Here is a 20,061-nt window from a genome sequence, read left to right as displayed (position 1 = left end):
TGGAACACCTAGATTCAAGGGATGGAAGACAGGAAAAGTTTGAAATTTTAGGTTGCAATTTGTTTTGCATTATAGAGATGGATGGAAGTAGAGGTACAAATCAAACATGATTTGTGCTAGCTGATTGAAACTTGACATACACAGTAAGTTCTCAGTGCTCACTCTGTTGTCTCTTCTTGGCTGAAGTATTTCTAAGCAGCAACACACAGGAACAACTTCTAGTAAGTCACTTAGAAGCTGGCACAAGAATCCCAATATACTGAAATAGCTGAAATAATTTTTTCATTGAATATCTTTAAAACTAGGCAGGGTTGAACCATTGACTATACCCACATTGTACCCCATGTTTGGGACTCCTAGGTTGAATGGTTTTCCCACAGTAAGAGTTTGAATTTCAGTTTTCACTGTGTTTTCTAGTATAAAGATGGATGGAAATAGAGCAACAAATCAAACGTGGCTTGGGTTAGATGCTTGAAACTTCACAGACATATCATTTTTAAGTGTTTACTCTGTTTTTTTCTTCATGGACAAAGTAGCTCTAATCAGATGCATGTTTGACCACCTTTCATATCAGTGCTTTCACAGCTAGTAGGGAGATTCCAATGAACTGAAAGAGCTGCAAAAATTTTTTGTTGGATTTTATTGGTACTTGTCAGGATAAGTAATTTCACTAACCACAATTTGTTCTTCAAATTTGGTTCGAGGGTTTTGATACAGGAACACTTTCAATTTTCATGTTTTACTTCATTTTGCACTGAACATGTGGATGAAATTAGAGCTGAAAATCCAAACACAGTTTTTGATACCTGCTTGTAACTTGACATAAACAATCAGTTCTCAGTGCTCACTCTGTGGATTTTTCCTGGTTTAAGTATTTCGTTACAGAAGCACACAGAGACAGCTTTTACTAACTCATCTTAGGAGCTAGCATGAGAATCCCAAAGTACAGAAATTGCTACAGAAAATTTTTAAATTGGATTTTATTGATATTCAGCAGGGTTCACCCTTTCTCTTAACTCACTTTGAACCTTAATTTTGGGATTCCTTGGTTCCACAGTTTGAAAACAAGAAATGTATGAACTTTCAGGTTTCACTTTGTTTTGCACTACATGAATGGATGAAAACAGAGCTACAACTCAAACAATGTTGTGCTAGATATTTTAATCTTCACACAAACAATCAGTTCTAAATTTTCCCTCTGTGGTTTGTTCCTGGTCAATGTAGCTCTACGTAGAGGCATGCTGGATATGCTTCCTCTCACAGTGCTTTACCAGTTAGCAGGAAATTTCACAATGACTGAAATAATTGCAAAATGTTGTTCATTGAATATCTTTGATACTCAGCAGCATTCATTCCTTCACTAAACACACTTTGTTTTTTAAGTGTTCTTTCCCTAGATATTAGGGTTTGTAGACAGGAATAGTTTGATTTTCCAGGTTTGAATTCATTTTACACTATATAGTTGGGAAAAAAAAACAGCTGTAAATCAGAAATAGTCTGGGCCACTTGCTTGAAATTTGACACCACCATCAGTACTCAGTGATCATTCTGTGGTTTGCTCCTGTTGAAAGTACTTTCAAGCAGAAGGAGGCAAAAACCGCTTTTACTAGCTCTCATTAAGTGCTAGCAGGAGAATCCAAATGTACTGAAAGAATTGCAACAATATTATGGTGGATTTCATTGATAAGGGGCCTGTTCATCCTTTTCCTAAATACCCTTTGAACCCAATGTTTGGGACTCCTACGCTTTGAGTTTGCAAACAGGAACCATTTGAATTTTAATGTTTCAGTTTTTATGGCCTTATAGAGATGGATAAACATACAGCTACAAATCAAGCATGGCTTGCACTAGATGCCTGAAATTCCAAACACACAATCACTTCTCAGTGTTCACTCTGTGGTTTGTTGTAAGTCAAGTAACTCTAAGCAGAAGCATGCAGGAACAGTTATTACTAACTTGCTGTAGGAGCTAGAAAATGAATTCTAATATACTGGAAGTGCTGCCACAATTTTTTCCTTGGATTATTTTTGATACTTGGCTGTGGTCTGCCTTTCTCTATACCCACTGTATCCACCAAGTATTGCATTCCTTAGTTCAACGGTTTGCACACAGAAACAGTTTGAATTTTCAGGTTTCACTCCATTTTGAACTATAGAGTTGGGTTGAAAGAGAGCTACAAATCAAACACTGCTGTGTTTGGTTCTTGATTCTTCATGCACACAATATGTTCTAAATATTTACTTTGTGGATTGTTCCTGCACAAAGTAGTTGTAAACAGAGGCATTCAGGAGCTGCTTTGTCTATCAGAATTTTAGGAATAGGCAAGATTATTTCCACAGAAAGTGCAGCAACAATTTTTCATTGCTTTTCATTGACACTCAGAAGGATTCATCCTTTCAGTAAACAAAATTTGTTCTTCAAGTTTTGTTTTGCTAAACTCAAGTATTTGCATACAAGAACAGTTTGAATTTTCAGGTTGAATTCATTTTTCACTATACTGGTGGATTATAATGGAACTTAAATCAAACATGGTTTGTTATACCTGCTGCAAAAATTACATACACAATCAGTTCTCATTCTTAACTCTTTGTTTTTTTTTTTTTATTTTTTAACTGGATCTAAGCCAAAGCACACAGAAACAGCTTTTTCTTACTCAAATTAGATGCTAGCAGGACAATGCCAATTTACTGATGGTGGAGAAAAAAAATTCATTGTAATTCTTTGATACTTGCTAGGGTTCACAAATTCACTAATCCAAATTTGTACCCCAATTTGGGGACTCATAGTTTTAAGTTTGAATTTTCCTGTTTCAATTTTTTTTGCATCATAGAGATGGATGAAAGTAGAGTTACAAATCAAAGATGGTTTGTGCTAGCTGTTTGAAACTTGACATACAGAGTAAGTTCTCAGTGCCCACTCAGTGCTTTCTTTTTGTGTGAAATACTTCTAAGCAGAAGCACACAGGAAAACCTTTTATTAAGTCACTTAGGAGCCTGCATGGGAAACCAAATATATTAAAAGAGCTAAAAAAATATTTTTTTAAATTGTATTTCTTTGATACAAGGCAGGGTTAACAATTTACCTACACCCACATTGGGCCTCATGTTTGGGACTCTTAGATTGAATGGTTTACCCACAGGAAGGGTTTGAATTTTCAGTTATCATTTTGTTTTGCACTATAAAGATGGACCGAATAGAGAAACAAAACAATCATGGTTTTTGCTAGACACATGAAACTTCACAGACACAATCAGTTTTAAATGTTCACTCTGTATTTTTTTCATGGTCAAAGTAGCTTTAAGCAAAGGCATGCTGGAACACCTTTCACTATCAGTGCTTTCACAGCTAGTAAGGAAATTCCCATGGAATAAAAGAGCTGCAATATTTGTTTGTTGCTGGAATTCTTTGGTAATTCACAAAATAACAACTTTCACTAATCACATTTTGTTCTACATATTTGGTTCTCTTAGGTTCAAGGGTTTTCAAGAACCCTTTTAATTTTCAGGTTTTACTTTTTGCACTGAACATGTGGAGAAAAAAGAGCTACAATCCAAAAACAGTTTGTGCTACCTTCTTGTAACTTGACATACACAATCAATTCCTAGTGCTTACTCTGTGGATAGTTCCTGGTTGAAATATTTTTAAAAAATCAAACAGAAACAGCTTATACTAATTGAATTAGGAGCTAGCAAGAGAATCCCAATATACTGAAAGAGCTGCAACAATTTTTTAATTGGATTTTATTGATACTCGGCAGGGTTCACCCTTTCACTCAAATCACTTTGTACCTTATTTTGGAATTTCTAAGTTCAATTGTTTGAATACACCAAATGTATGAAATTTCAGGTTTCACTTTGTTTTGCAATATATGGATGAATACTAATAGAGCCAAAAATTCGAACAAGGTTGTGCTAGATTCTTGAAACTTCACACACACTATCAGTTTTAAATATTCACTATGTTTTTTGTTCCTGATCAAAGTATCTATAAGCAGAGTCATTCTGGAAATGCTTTTTCTCTCAGTGCTTTAGCAGTGAGTAGGAAATTTCACACAGACTGAAAGAGCTGCAAAAATTTGTTTATTGTATTTCTTTGACACTCTGCCGGATTCATTCTTTCACTAAATACACTTTGTTCTTCAAGTGTTGTTTTCCTAGTTTCAAGTGTTTGCAGACAGCAATAGTATGAATTTTCAGGTTTCACTTTATTTTGCACTATACATGTGGATGAAAATAGAACTGCGAATCAAACATGGTTGGGCTACTTGCTTGAAAATTGACATATACAATCAGTTGTTAGTGCACTCTTTCTGCTTTGTTCCTGTTTGAAGTACTTTTAAGCAGAAGTCCACAAAACTGTCTTTTAATAACACACATTAAAATCTAGCATGAGAATCCCAAAGTACTGAAAGATCTGTAACAATTTTTCCATTGGATTTCTTTGATACAAGGCAGGGTTCACCCTTTCCCTAAATAATTTTTTTACCCTATGTTTAGGACACCTATATTTAGAGTTTGCAAACAGGAACCATTTGAATTATCAGGTTTCACTTTGTTTGGCAATATAGAGATGGATAAAAATCCACCTATAAATCAAACACGGATTGCACTAAATGCTGGAAATTTCACACAAACAATCACTTCTCAGTGTTCACTCTGTGATTTGTTCTAGGTCAAGCAGCTCTAAGCAGAAGCATACAAGAACAGCTTTTAGTAACTTGCTTTAGAAACTAGAGAGAGAATCCCTATGAACTGAAAAAGCTGCCACAATTTTTTTATTAGATTTATTTTGATACTTGGCTGCAATCAGTCTTTCACTATACACACTTCGTACACCAGGTTTTGTACTCCTTGATTAAATTGTTTTCACACTGGAAAAGTTTGAATTCTCAGGTTTCACTTTGTTTTGCACCATAGAAGTGGATGGAAAAAGAGCTAAAAGTCAAACACCATTTGTGCAAGGTTCTTGAATCTTCATGCAAACAGTGTGTTCTTTTTGCTCAAAGTAGTTCAAAGCAGAGGCATTCAGGAGCTGCTTTGTCTATCAGCACTTTAGGAGCTAGCAGGAAATTTTCCATGAACTGAAAGAGCAGTAACAATGTATTCATCACATTTCATTGAAACTCAGCAGGATTTATGCTTTCACTACACACACTTTGTTGTTCAAGTTTTGTTTTTCTAAACTCAAGAATTTGCAGACAGGAACAGTTTGAATTCTCAGGTTTGAATTTGTTTTGCACTAAACAGGTGGATTAAAATGGAACTCAAATCAAACATGGTTTCTGCTACCTGCTTGAAACTTGACATATACATTCAGTTCTCATTGCTAATTCTGTGGTTTGTTTTTGATTGCAGTGATTCTAAGCAAAAGCACCCAGAAACAATTTTTTAACAAGCTTTAGATGCTAGGAGAACAATGCCAATTTACTGATGGAGCTGAAATTTTTTTTATTGAATTATTTTGATTCTTACTAGGCTTCCCACTTTCACCAAACCAAATTTGTACCCCAATCTTTGCATTCATAGGTTCAAGGGTTTGCACACAGAAACAGTTTGAATTTTTATATTTCAAGTTGCTTTGCATTATAGAGATGGATGGAAGTAAAGCTACAAATCAAATAGAGTTTGTGCTAGCTGTTTGAAATGTGGCATACAGTAAGTTCTCAGTCCTCACTCTGTGCTTTCTTTTTGGGTGAAATGTTTCTAAAGTGCAGCACACAGGAACATCTCTAGTAAGTCACTTAGGAGCTTGAACCAGAAACACAATATACAGAAATAGGTGAAAACATTTTTCATTAAATTTCTTTGATACTAGGCAGGGTTAACTCTTTACATATACCCATATAGTACCCCATGTTTGGGACTCCTAGTTTGAATGGTTTGCCCACAGAAAGAGTTTGAATTTTCAGTTTTCAATTTGTTTTGTAGTATAAAGATAGACAGAAATAGGGCAAAAAAACCAAACATGGTTTTTGCTAGATGCTTGAAACTTCACAGACAAAATAAGTTTTGAGTGTTCACTTGGGGTTTTTATGGTATAGGTATCTCTAAGCAGAGGCACGCTGGAACACCTTTTACTATCAGTGCTTTCAAAGCTAATAGGGAAATTTCCATTGAGTGAAAGAGCTGCAAAATTTTTTGTGGATTTCTTTGGTACTTGGCAGGATAAGTTTTTTCATTAACCACACTTTGTCCTCCAAATTTGGTTCTTTTAGGTTCAAAGGTTTTCAGACTGGAACCCTTTGAATTTTCAGCTTTTACTTCATTTTCCACTGAGTAGGTGGATAAATATAGAGCTGAATACTAAATGCAGTTTGTGCTACCTGCTTGTAACTTGACATTAACATTCAGTTTTCAGTGCTCACTCTGTGGATTGTTTCTGGAGGAAGTATTTCTAGGCAGAAGCAAGCAGGAACAGGTTTCACTAACTTGATATATGAACTAGAATAAGAATCCCAATGTACTGAAAGAGCAGCAACAATTTTTTAATTTGATTTTATTGATCCTCAGCGGGGTTCACATTTTCACTAAACTCACATTGTACCTTAAGATTTGCATTCTTAGTTTAAATGGTTTGAACACGAGAAATGTATGAATTTTCAGGTTTTACTGTAATTTTTAGCAATAGAGCTACAAATCAAAAAAGGTTGTGCTAGATGCTTGAAACTTCACACACAGAATCACTTCTATATGTTGACTCTGTGGTTTGTTCATGGTCAACGTAGCTCTAAGCAGAGATATACTGGAAATGCTTCCTCTCTCAGTGTTTTAGCCACTGGCAGAGAATTTCACATGGACTGAAAAAGCTGCAAACTTTTGTTCACTGGATTTTTTAATACTCTCCAGGATTCATTATTTCACTAAACACATGTTGTTCTCCAAGTGTTGTTTTCCTAGATTCAAGTGTTTGCAAACAGGAATAGTATGAATTTTCAGGTTTCACTTCATTTTGCACTATACATATGGATGAAAATAGAACTGCAAGTCAAACACCGTTAGGTTAACTGCTTGAAAATTGACATACACAATTAGTTCTCAGTGCTCACTCTGTGTTATTGTTCCTTTTTGAAGTACTCCTAAGCAGAAGAATGCAAAAACAGCTTTTACTAACTCTCATTAAGAGCTAGCGGGAGAATGCCAATATACCGAAATATCTCCAACAATTTTTTTTTCATTCGATTTTTTTGATATATGACAGGGTTCAGACTTTCCCTAAATACTTGTTGTACCCCATGGTTGGGATTCCTAGGTTGAACGGTTTGCCCAAAGGAAAAGTTTGAATTTTTAGTTTTCACTTTGTTTTGTAGTATAAAGATGGACGGAAATAGGGCAACAAATCAAGCACGGTTTGTGTTAATTGCTTGAAACTTCACAGACAAAATCAGTTTTAAGTGTTTACTCTTAAAAGTGTTATTTTTTTATGGTCCAATAGCTCTTACCAGAAACACGCTTGAACACCTTTCACTATCAGTGTTTTCAAAGCTATTAGGGAAATTCCTGTGGACTGAAAGAGTTGCAAATATTTTTTGTTGGCTTTCATTGGTACTTGGCTGCTGAGAGCCATAGCCAAGTAGGAATGATGCATGGCATTTTGGGGTTGAAAGTTGACCCTGCTCAGGGATTAGGGTGGCTCAGGGTTTAGGGTGGATCCTGCTGGGAATAGGGTGGCTCCAGGATTAGGGCATATCCTGCTGCCTCAGGCGCCTGCACTTTGGAGTTCTGAGGAGTTCTGGTGGGGGGGGGGGTTCTAAGAGAATTGGTGCACAGAGCCATGTAGAGGCAGTGTGTTCACAGGAAGTGTGGGTAGGGTGTTAGTGAGAGTTCGGAAATAAAAAGTTGCTGTTGGAATCTACAAGGCTTTGTGGTGGCTCGGTTATTTTGTGCCCAGCCAGACTGCGGCATTTGGTGGCCTGTACGGGAATATTTTGCTGCAGCTGGACTGCGGCACTTGGCAGGATAAATGTTTTCACTAACCACTGTTTATTCTCCAAATTTGGATCTTTTAGGTTCAAGGGTTTTCAGAAAGGAACCCTTTCAATTTTCAGGTTTTACTTTATTTTGCACTGAACTTATGGATGAAAGTAGAGCTGAAAACAAAACAGAGTTTGTGCTACCTGCTTGTAACTTGACCTGAGCAATCAGTTATTAGTGCTCACTCTGTGGATTGTTCCTGTCTAAAGTACTTCTAAGTAGAAGCACACAGAACAGCTTTTACTTACTCGCATTAGGAGACAGCATGAGAATCCCAATGTATTGAAGGGCTGCAAAATTTTTTAAATTGGATTTCATTGATACTTGGCAGGGTTCAACATTTCTCTAAATTCACTTTGTACCTTATGTTTGGGGTTCCTAGGTTCCACAGTTTGAACACAAGAAATGTATGAATTTTCATATTTCACTTTTTTTTGCAGTATACAGATGGATGGCAATAGAGCTACAAATCAAACACGGTTGTGCTAGATGCTTGAAATTACACACACACACAATCTGTTCTAAATTTTTTCTCTGTGGTTTGTTCCCAGTCACAATAGCTCTAAGCAGAGGCATGCTGGTAATTCTTCCTTTCTCAGTGTTTAGAAACTAGCAGGGAAATATGCATGGATTGAAAGAGCTGCAAAATTTTGTTCATTGAATTTCTTTGATACTGAGCAGCATTCATTCTTTCACTAAACACACTTTTTTTCTTGAAGAGATGTTTCCCTAGATTCAGGGTTTTCAGACATGAATAGTTTGAATTTTCAGGTTTGAATTCATTTTACACTGAACAGGTGGATAAAAATACAGCTGCAATTCAAATACGGTCTTGGCTACTTGTTGAAACTTGACATACACAATCCATTCTCAGTGCTCACTCTGTGGTTTGTTCCTGTTTGAAGTACTTCTAAGCAGAAGCATGCAAAAACGGCTTTTACTAATTTCTCATTAAGAATGAGCAGGAGAATTTCAATGTATTGAAAGTTATGCTACATTTTTTTTTGTTGGATCTTTGATAAGTGGCAGGGTTTACCCTTTACCAAAATACATGTTTGGGACTCCTAGGTTTAGAGTTTGCAAACAGGACCCATTTGAATTTTCAGGTTTCACTTTGTATGGCACTATAGAGATGGATAAAAATACAGATACAAATCAAACATGGCTTGCGCTAGATGCTGGAAATTTCACAAACACAATTACATCTCAGTGTTAACTCTGTGGTTTGTTGTATATCAAGTAACTCTAAGCAGAAGCATGCAGGAAGAGCTATTACTGACTTGCTTTAGGAGATAGAAGAAGAATCTCAATTTACTTAAAGAGCTGGCAGAATTTTTTCTTTGGATTTTTTGGATACTTGGCTGTGGTCTACCTTTCTGTATACCCACTTTGTCCACCAAAAGTATTGTCCTCCATGGTTCAATGGTTTGCACAAATAAACAGTTTGCATTTTCAGGTTTCACTTCATTTTGAACTATAGAGTTGGATTGAAAGAGATCTACAAATCAAACACGGTTGTGCTTGGTTCTTGAATCTTCATGCAGACAATATGTTGTAAATATTTAATCTGTGGATTGTTCCTGCATAAAGTAGTTTTAAACAGAGTCATGTAGGAGTTGCTTTGTCTATCAGCACTTTAGGAATAGGCAGGAAAATTTCAACAGGCAGAAGTGTAGCAACAATTTTTTTCATCGCTTTTCATTGATGCTCATCTGGATTCATCCTTTCACTAAACAAATTTTGTTCTTCAAGTTTTGTTTTTTCTAAACTCAAGGATTTGCACACAGGAACAGTTTAATTTTTCAGGTTGAATTCGTTTTGCACAATACACGTGGATTAAAGTGGAATTTAAATCAAACATGGTTTGTTCTACTTGCTTAAAACATGACATACACAATCAGTGGTCATTGCTAACTCTGTGGTTTGTTGTTCTTTGAAGTGGTTCAAAGCAAAAAAAAAAAAAAAAACTTATAAACAGCTTTTCCTTTTTTCCTTACTCACATTAGATGCTAGCACAACAATGCCAATTTAATGATGGTGCCAAAATTCTTTTTTCATTGTATTTGTCTGATATTTGCTAGGGTTCACACATTCATTAAACCAAGTTTATACACCAATTTTGGGACTCCTAGGTTCAAGGTATTGCAAACAAGAAGAGTTTGAATTTTCATGTTTCAATTTGTTTTGCATTTTTCAGATGGATGGATGTAGAGCTACAAATCAATCATGGTTTGTGCTAGCTGTATGAAACTTGACAAACACAGTAAGTTTCAGTGCTCACTCTGAGTTGTTTTTTTTTTTTTTTTTTTTTTCTTGGCTGTAGTATTTCTAAGCAGCAGCACACAGGAACATCTTATAATAAGTCACTTAGGTGCTGGCACCAGAAAAACAATATACTGAAATAACTGAAACAATTTTTTGTTTGATTTCTTTGATACTAGGCAGGGTTAACCCTTTCCCTATACCAACATTGTACCCCATGATTGGAACTCCTAGGTTGAATGGTTTGCCCACTGGAATACATTAAATTTTCAGTGTTCACTTTTTTTTGTAGTATAACGATGGACAGAAATAGAGCAACAAATCAAATACATTTGTGTAAGATGCTTTAATCTTCACAGAAACAATCAGTTTTAAGTGTTTACTCTGTGTTGTTTTTTCATAGTCCATGTAGGTCTAATCAGAGGCATGCTGGAACACCTTTCACTATGATTGCTTTCAAAGCTAGTAGTACTTCTATGCAGAAGCATGCAGAAACATGTTATATTAAATCACTTAGGAGCTGGCACCAGAAACCAAATGTACTAAAAATGTGAAACAATTTTTTTTTCGTTGGATTTCTTTTATACTATACATGGCTCACACTTTACCTACACCCACGTTGTGCCTCATGTTTGGGAGTCCTAGTTTGAACGGTTGGCCCACAGGAAGAGTTTTAATTTTCAGATTTCACTTTTTTTTTGTATTATAAAGATGGACTTAAATAGATCAACAAATCAATCATGGTTTGTGCTAGATGCTTGAAACTTCACAGTCACAATCAGTTTTAAATGTTCACTCTGTGTTATTTTTTTCATGGTCAAATTAGCTTTAAGCAGAGGCATGCTAGAACACCTTTCACTATCAGTACTTTCACAGCTTGTTGGGTAATTTCCATGGATTGAAATAGCTGCAATATTTTTTGTTGCTGTATTTCTTTGGTAATTCACGAAAATTTCACTAACCACACTTTGTTCTCCCAATTTGGTTATCCTAGTTTCAAGGGTTTTTCTGAGAGGAATCCTTTGAATTTTCAGGTTTTACTTCATTTTGCACTTATCAGGTGAATTAAAATAGAGCTGCAAACCAAGCACAGTTTGTGTGACCTGCTTATAACTTGACATACACAATCAGTTATCAGTGCTCACCTTGTGGATTGTTCCTTGTTGAAGGACTTCTACATAGAAGCACACAGGAACAGCTTTTACTTACTCGCATTAGGAGCTACAATGAGAATCCCAAATACTGAAATAGCTACAAAAGATTTTAAATTGGATTTTATTGGTATTCAGCAGTGCTCACCCTTTCTCTAAACTTACGTTGTACCTTAAGTTTGGGATTCCCAGGTTCAACAATTTGAACACAAGTAATGTATAAAATTTCAGGTTGCACTTTGTTTTGCACTATAGAGATGGATAGCAATAGAGCTACAAATAAAACAAGGTTATGTTAGATGCTTGAAACTTCACACACACAATCAGTTCTAAATGTTCACTTTGTGGTTTGTTCTGGTCAAATTAGATCTAAGCAGAGGCATGCTGGAAATGCTTCCTCTCTCAGTGCTTTAGAAGCTAGCAGGGAAACTCACATGGAGTGAAAGAGCTGCAAAATATTGTTCATGGATTTTTTTGATATTCAGCAGCATTCATTCTTTCACTAAACACACTTTTTTTCCAAGTGTTGTTTCCCTATATTCAAGTGTTTGCATAAGAATAGTTTGAATTTTCAGGTTTTAATTCATTTTACAATAAACAGGTGGATAAAAATAGAGCTGAAAATCAAACATGGTTTGGGCTACTTGTTTGAAACTTGACATACACAATCTGTTCTCAGTGATCACTGTGTGGTTTGTTTCTGTTTGAAGTACTTCTATGCAGAAGCACGCAAAAACAGTGTTCACTAACTCTCATTAAAAGCTAGCAGGAGAATCCCAATGTACTGAAAGTTATGCAACAATTTATTTGCTGGATTTCTTTGATAAGCATCAGGGTTCACATTTCCCTAAATACACTTTGTACCCCATGTTTAGGACTCTTAGTTTTAGAGTTTGCAGACAAGAACCATTTGAATTTTCAGGTTTCACTTTTTATGGGGCTATAGAGATGGATAAAAATACAGGTATAAATCAAACACGGCTTGCAATAGATGCTGGAAATTTTGCCACACTTCTCAGTGTTCACTCTATAGTTTGTTGTAGGTCAAGTAACTCTAAGCAGAAGCATGCAGGAACAGCTATTACTAACTTGCTCTAGGAGCTAGAAGGGGAATCCCAGTGTACTGAAATAGCTGCCACAATTTTTTTATTACATTTTTTTTTTTGAAACGTGGCTGCAGTCTGCCTTTCTTTATACCCACTTTGACCACCAAGTATTGTACTTCTTGGTTCAATGGTTTGCACACAGGAACAGTTTTAATTTTAAGGTTCAACCTCATTTTTAACTATAGAGTTGGATAAAAAAGAGCCACAAATCAAACACAGTTGTGCTAGGGTCTTGAATCTTCACACACTCAATATGTTCTAAATATTTACTCTGTGGTTTGTTCCTGTGCAAAGTAGTTCTAAACAGAGGCATGTAGGAGCTGCTTTGTCTATCAACACTTTAGGAATAGGAAGGAAAATTTCCACAGACAGAAGTGCAGCAACAATTTGTTCATTGCTTTTCATTGATACTCAGCAGGATTCATCTTTTCACTCAAAACACTTTGTTCTTCAAGTTTTGTTTTTCTAAACTCAAGGATTTGCAGACAAGGACAGTTTAAATTTTCAGGTTGAATTTGTTTTGCACTATACAGGTAGATTAAAATGTAATTCAAATAAAACTTGATTTGTTCTACCCACTTGAAACATGACATATACAATCAGTTCTCATTGCTAACTATGTGGTTTGTTCTTGTTTAAAGTGGTAATAAGGAAAATTACATAGAAACAACTTTTCATTTCTCACATTAGATGCTAGCAGGACAATGCCAATTTACATATGGTGCTGAAAAATTTTTTATTAGATTACTTTGATTCTTGCTAGTTTTCACACTTTCACTAAACCAAATTTGTACACCTATTTTGGAATTTCCTGGTTCAAGGGTTTGCACACAGGAACAGTTTGAATTTTTTTGTTTCAATTTTTTTTTTTTTTTTTTTTTTTTTGCATTATAGAGATGGGTGGAAGTAGAGCTACAAATACCTCATGGTTTGTGCTAGCTGTTTGAAACGTGATATACAGTAAGTCACAGTGCTCTATCTGTGGTATATTCTTTTGTGAGGTACTTCTAAGCAGAAGAGCAGGAACATCTTCTATTTATTTACTTAAACCTGGCACCACACACCCAATATATTGAAAGAGCTGAAACAAATTTTTAGTGGGATTTCTTTTATATTAGTCAGGGTTCACCCTTTATCTATACCCACATTGTACCCCATCTTTCAGACTCCTAGGTTCAATTGTTTACACAGGAACAGTTTAAATTTTCAATTTTCACTTGTTTTTGTGCTCTAAACATGGACGTAAATAGAGCAACATGTCAAACATGGTTTGTGTCAGATGCTTGAAACTTCACAAGCACAATCAGTTCTAAGTGTTCATTCTGTGTTTTTTTCACAGTCAAATTAGCTCTAAGCAGAGGCACGATGGAACAACTTTCACTATCAGCACTTGCCCAACTAGTAGGAAAATTCCTGAGGACTGAAAGTTGTGCAATTTTTTTGTTGTTGTTGAATTTCTTTGGTACTTGGCAGGATAAATCCTTCAATAACACACTTTGTTCTCAAATTGGGTTCTCCTAGGTTAAAGGTTTTTCAGACAGGAACACTTTGAATTTTAAGTTTTCACATCATTGTTCAATGAACAGGTGGATGAAAATAGAGCTGCATACCAAACACAGTTTGAGCTTCCTGCTTGTAACCTGACATACAAAATCAGTTCTAAGTGCTCACTCTGTGTTTTTTTCCTGTTTGAAGTACTTTTAAGCAGAAGCACGCAGGAACAGATTTTACTATCTCTCATTAGGAGCTAGCAGGAGAATCCCAATATACTGAAAGTGGTGCAAAACTTTTTTTAATTGGATTTGGTTGATACTCTGCAGGGTTTACCCTTTCACTCACCTCATTTTGTACTTTAATATTTGTATTACTAGGATCAATGGTTTGAACAAAGGAAATGTATAATTTTTCAGGTTTCACTTTGTTTTGCACTATATGGATGGGTGAAAATAAAGCTACAAATAAAACACAGTTTGTGCTTTTAAACTTCAAACACACAATCAGTTCTAAATTTTCACTCTGTGGTTTGTTCCTGGTTAATGAAGCTATAGTCAGAGGCACTCTGGAAATGCTCCCTTTCTCAGCACTTTAGCAGCTAGCAGGGAATTTCCCATGGATTTAAAGAGCCACAATTTTTTTTATTTTATTTATTTGATACTCAGAAGGATTCATCATTTAACTTAACACACTTTGTTCTCCAAGTGCTTTGTCCTAGATTCAAGCATTTGCAGGCAATAATAGTTTGAATTTTCAGGTTTCACTTCATTTTTCACTATACATGTAGATTAAAGTAGATCTGCAAATTAAGCATGGTTTGTGCTAAGTGCTTGAAACTTGACATACACAATCAGTTCTCAGAGTTCACTCTGTGATTTGATACCAGATTCTCAGCAGAAACATGCAAAAGCAGCTTTCACTAACTCTCATTAACAGCTATCAGAAGAATCCCAATATACTGAAAAATCTTCAACAGTTTTTTCTTTGAATTTCTTTGAAACCCACCAGGGTACACTTTTTCACTTAACCCACTTTGAACTCCAAGTTTGGGACTACGAGGTTCAAGAGTTTGCCTACAGGAAACGTTTGAATTTCAATGTTTCACTTTGTTTGACCCTATGGAGATGAATAGAAACACAGCTACAAATAAAACTCGGTTTCTTCTAGATGCTGGAAACTTCACACACACAATTATTTCTCAGTGTTCACTTTGTGGTTTTTCCTGGTCAAAGTAGTTCTAAGCAGAAACATGCAGGAATAATTTTACTGTTTTGCTTTAGGAGGTAGCAGGGGAATCCCAATGTATTGAAAGAGCTGCAATATTTTTTTTTCATTGGATACTCATCAGAGTTAATTATTTAACTATACCCATTTGTATTCAAATATTGGGACTCCGTGTTTCAACGTTTAACACACAGGAGCAGATTGTATTTACAGGTTTCACTTTTTTTTTTTTTTTTTGCACTATAGAGATGGATGGAAAGAGAGCTACAATCAAACACAATTGGGCTTGGTACTTGAAACTCAAGTGCCACAATAAGACCTAAGTGTTCACTCTGCAGTTTGTTCTTGTTCAAAGTAGCTCTAAGCATAGCCATGAAGGAACTGCATTCTACATCAGCACTTTAGCAGGAAAATTCTCATGGACTGAATGAGCAACTACAAATTTTTCATTGCATTTCTTTTATGCTCAGCAGGAGTGATCCTGCCATTCAAAACACTTTGATCCTCAAGTTTTGTTTTCCTAGATTCAAGGATTTGCAGACACAGACAGTTTGAAATTTAAGGTGTCAATTGTTTTAGCACTATACAGGTGAATAAAACTAGATCTGCAAATCAAACACGGTTTTTGCTACTTGCTTAAAACTTGACATACAAAATTAGTTTTCAGTGCTCACTCTGTGGTTTGTTCTTATTTAAAGTAATTCAAAGCAGAATCACACAAAAACAGCTTTTACCTAACTCTCATTAAGATCTAGCATGAAAATTCCAATGTACTGAATAATTTGCAACTATTTTTTTTTCATTGGATTTCTTTCATATTCAACAGGGCACACTCTTTCCCTAAATCCACTTTGTCCCTATGTTTGGGATTCCTAGCTTCAAGAGATTGCACACAATATCTGTTTGAACTTTCAGCTTTCTCTTTGGTTAGCACTAAAGAGATTGATAAAATTCCAGCTACAAATCAAATATGGCTTGCACTAGATGCTGGAAACTTTACAGAAAAAAATCACTTCTCAGTGTTCACTCCGTGTTTTTTTTTTTTTTTTTTTTTGTTCTAGATCAAAGTATCTCTAAGCAGAAGCATACAGGGACAGCTTTTACTAACTTGTTTTAGGAGATAGCAGTGGTATCTCTATGTATTGAAATTGCTGCCACAATTTTTGCATTGGACATATGTTGATACTTGGCTGTATTCATCTTTTAACTATATCCACTTTGTACACTAATTTTAGTACTCATCAGTTCAACAGATTGCACACAGGAACAGTTTGAATTTTCAGATTTCACTTTGTTTTACACTATAGAGGTGGATGGAAAGTGAGCTACAAATATCACACCATTTTTGCGAGGTATTGTTCTAAGTATTCACTCTGTTGTTTTTCCTGCTCAAAGTAGTTTTAAGCAGAGGCATTAAGGAACTGCTTTGTCTATCAGCATTTTAGGAGCTAGCAGGAAAATTTCCTCAAACTGGAAGAGCAGCAACAATGTATTCATTGCATTTCACTGACACTCAGCAGGATTTATCCTTTCACTAAACACACTTTGTTCTTCAAGTTTTGTTTTCCAAAACTCAAGGATTTGCAAATAGGAACAGTTTGAACTTTCAAGATTGAATTTCTTTTGCATTATACAGGTTAATTAAAATAGAAATCAAATGAAACATGGTTATTGCTGCTAGCAGGACAATGCTAATTTACTGATGGAGCTGAAATTTTTTTTTCATTAAATTACTTTGATTCTTGCTAGGATTCACACTTTCACTAAACCAAATTTGTACCCCAATTTTGGGACTCGTAGGTTCAAGGGTTTACACAGAAGAACAGTTATAATTTTTATGTTTAGTTTTGCATTATACAGATGGAAGGAAGTAGAGCAACAAATCAAACAAAGTTTATGCTAGCTGTTTGAAACTTGACATACACAGTACGTTCTCAGTGCTCACACTGTGGTGTCTCTTGGGTGAAGTACTTCTAAGAAGAATCATCCAGGAACATCTTCTAATAAGTCACATAGGAGCTGGCACCAGAAATCCAATACTCTGAAAAAACAGAAACAATTTTTTAATTGGATATCTTTGATACTAGGCAGGGTTCACCCTTTCCCTATACTCATATTTTACCCCATGTTTGGCCCATGTTTGGGACTCCTAAGTTCAATGGGTTGCACACTAGAACAGTTTGAATTTTCAGTTTCATTTTGTTTTGTACTAAAAGGATGGTTGAGAATAGATCAACAAAACAAACACAGTTTGTGCTAGATGCTTGAACATTCACACACACAATCAGTTCTAAGTGTTCACTCTGTTGTTTTTTATTTTATTTTTTTCATGGTCAAAGTAGCTCTAAGCAGAGGCATGCTGGAACAGCTTTCACTTTCAGTGCTTTCCCAGCTAGTAGTAAAATTCCCATGGACTGAAATATTTGCAAAATATTTTTGTTTGATTTTATTGGAACTTGGCAGGATAAGTCCTTTCACAAGCAAACTTTGTTCTACGAACTTGGTTCTCCTAGGATTGAGAGTTTTCAGACAGGAAACTTTAAATTTTCAGGTTTTACTTCATTTTGCACTGTAAAGGTGAATAATAATAGAGCTGCAAAGCAAACACAGGTTGTGCTACCTGTTTGTATCGTGACATATACAATCAATTCTCAGGGCTCACTCTCTGGTTTGTTCCTGGTGGAAGTCCTTCTAAGCAGAAGAATGGGGGAACAGCTTTTAATAACTCACATTAGGATTTAGCAGGAGAATCCAAATATAGTGAAAGAGCTGCAAATTTTTTTTTAATTATATTTTATTGATAAATGGCAGAATTCACCCTTTCACTAAATTCACTTTGTACCTTAAGTTTGGGATTTCTAGGTTCAATGATTTGAACACAGGAAATGTGTGCATTGTTTGGTTTCACATGGCTTTGCACTATACAGGTGGATGGAAATAGAGCTACAAATAAAACATAGATTTTGTTCAATGCTTGAAACTTCACACACACAATCAGTTCCAAATAGTCACTCTGTTGTTTGTTGCTGGTCAAAGTAGCTTTAAGCATAAGCATGCTGGATATGCTTTATATCTCAGCACCTTAGCAGCTAGCAGAGAGTATTGAATGGACTGAAGGAGCTGCAAAATTTTGTTCATTAGACTTCTTTGATACTCAGCAGCCTTAATTCTTTCACTAAACACAATTTGTTTTCCAAGTGTTGTTTCCCTAAGTTCAAGGGTTTGCAGACAGAAATGGTTGGAATTTTCAGGTTTGAATTCATTTTACACTATACAGGTGAATAAATATACAGCTTCAAATCAAACTCAGTCTGGGATACTTGCTTGAAATTTGAAATACATAATCAGTTCTCAGTGCTCACTCTGTGGTTTGTTCCTGTTTGAAGTACATCTAAGCAGAAGCACCCATAAATCGTTTTTAATAACTCTCATTAATATCTAGCAGGAGAATCCCAATGTACTGAAAGATTTGCAACAATTTTTTTCATTGGAATTCTTTCTATTCAGAAGTGTTTACCCTTTCACTAAATCCACTTGGACCCCCGTGTTTGGTACTCCTAGGTTTAGAGTTTTCACATAGGAACCATTTTAATATTCAGGATTCACTTTGTTCAGCATATGGAGATGGATAGAAATACAGCTACATATCAAACATGGCTTGTGCTAGATGTTGGAAATTTCAAACAATTACTTCTCAGTGTCCACTCTGTGGTTTGTTCTAGGTCAAAATAGCTCTAAGCAGAAGCATGCAGGTACCACTTAATAATTTCTTTAGGAAGAAGCAGGAGAATCTCAAAGTACAGAAAGAACTGCCACAAAGTTTTCATTGGATTTTTTTTTGATACTGCATTCAGCCTTTCAGTATATCCACTGTGTACAGTAAGTTTGGTACTTCTTCGTTCAATGGTTCACACACATGAACAGTTTGTATTTTCAGGTTTAACTTTGTTTGCTCCCTAAAGATGGATGAAAACAGAGCTACAAAACAAACACAGTTTGTGCTAGGCTCTTGAAACTTCATGCACACCATAGGTTCTTAGTTTTACTCTGTGGTTTGTTCCTGCTCAAAGTAGTTTTAAGCAGAAGCATGCAGGAGCTACTTCGTGTATCAGCACTTTAGGAGCTAGTAGGAAAATTCCATGGACTAAAACAGCAGCAAAATTTTTTTATTGCATTTCATTGATACTCACCAGGATTCATGCTGTCACTAAACAAACTTTGTTCTTCAAGTTTTTTTTTTTTTTTTTTTCCTAAACTCAAGGATTTGCAGAGAGGAATAGTTTGAATTTTCAGATATGAATTTGTTTTGCTCTATACATGTGGATGAAAATGGAACTCAATTCAAACATGGTTTGGTCTGCCTGGTTGAAAATTGAAATACACATCAGTTTTCATTTGTAACTCTGTGGTTTATCCTTGGTTGAAGTGGTTCTAAGCAAAAGCACACAGAAGCAGCTTTTTCTATCTTGCATTAGAAGCTTTCAGGACAATGCCAGTTTACTGATAGAGCCAAAACAATTTATTCATTGCATTACATTGATAAATGCTGCATTTCACACGTTCACTAAACGAAATTTGTACCCCTATTTTGGTACTCCTAAGATCAAGTGTTTGCATAAAGGAACAGTTTGAATTTTCATGTTTCAATTTGTTTTGCATTATTGAGAAGGAGGGATGTAGAGCTACAAATCAAACATGGTTTGTCCTAGCTGTTTGAAACTTGACATAAACAGGAAGTTTTCAGTGCTCACTCTGTAGTGTATTCTTGAGTGAAGTACTTCAAAGCAGAAGCATGCAGGAACATCTTCTAGTAAGTCTCTTAGGAGCTGGCACCAGAAACACAATATACTAAAA

This window comes from Marmota flaviventris, unplaced genomic scaffold (genome assembly GCF_047511675.1).
Source record: "Marmota flaviventris isolate mMarFla1 unplaced genomic scaffold, mMarFla1.hap1 Scaffold_66, whole genome shotgun sequence".
NCBI classification, from domain to species: Eukaryota; Metazoa; Chordata; class Mammalia; order Rodentia; family Sciuridae; genus Marmota; species Marmota flaviventris.
Note: the sequence above shows the minus strand (reverse complement) of the source record.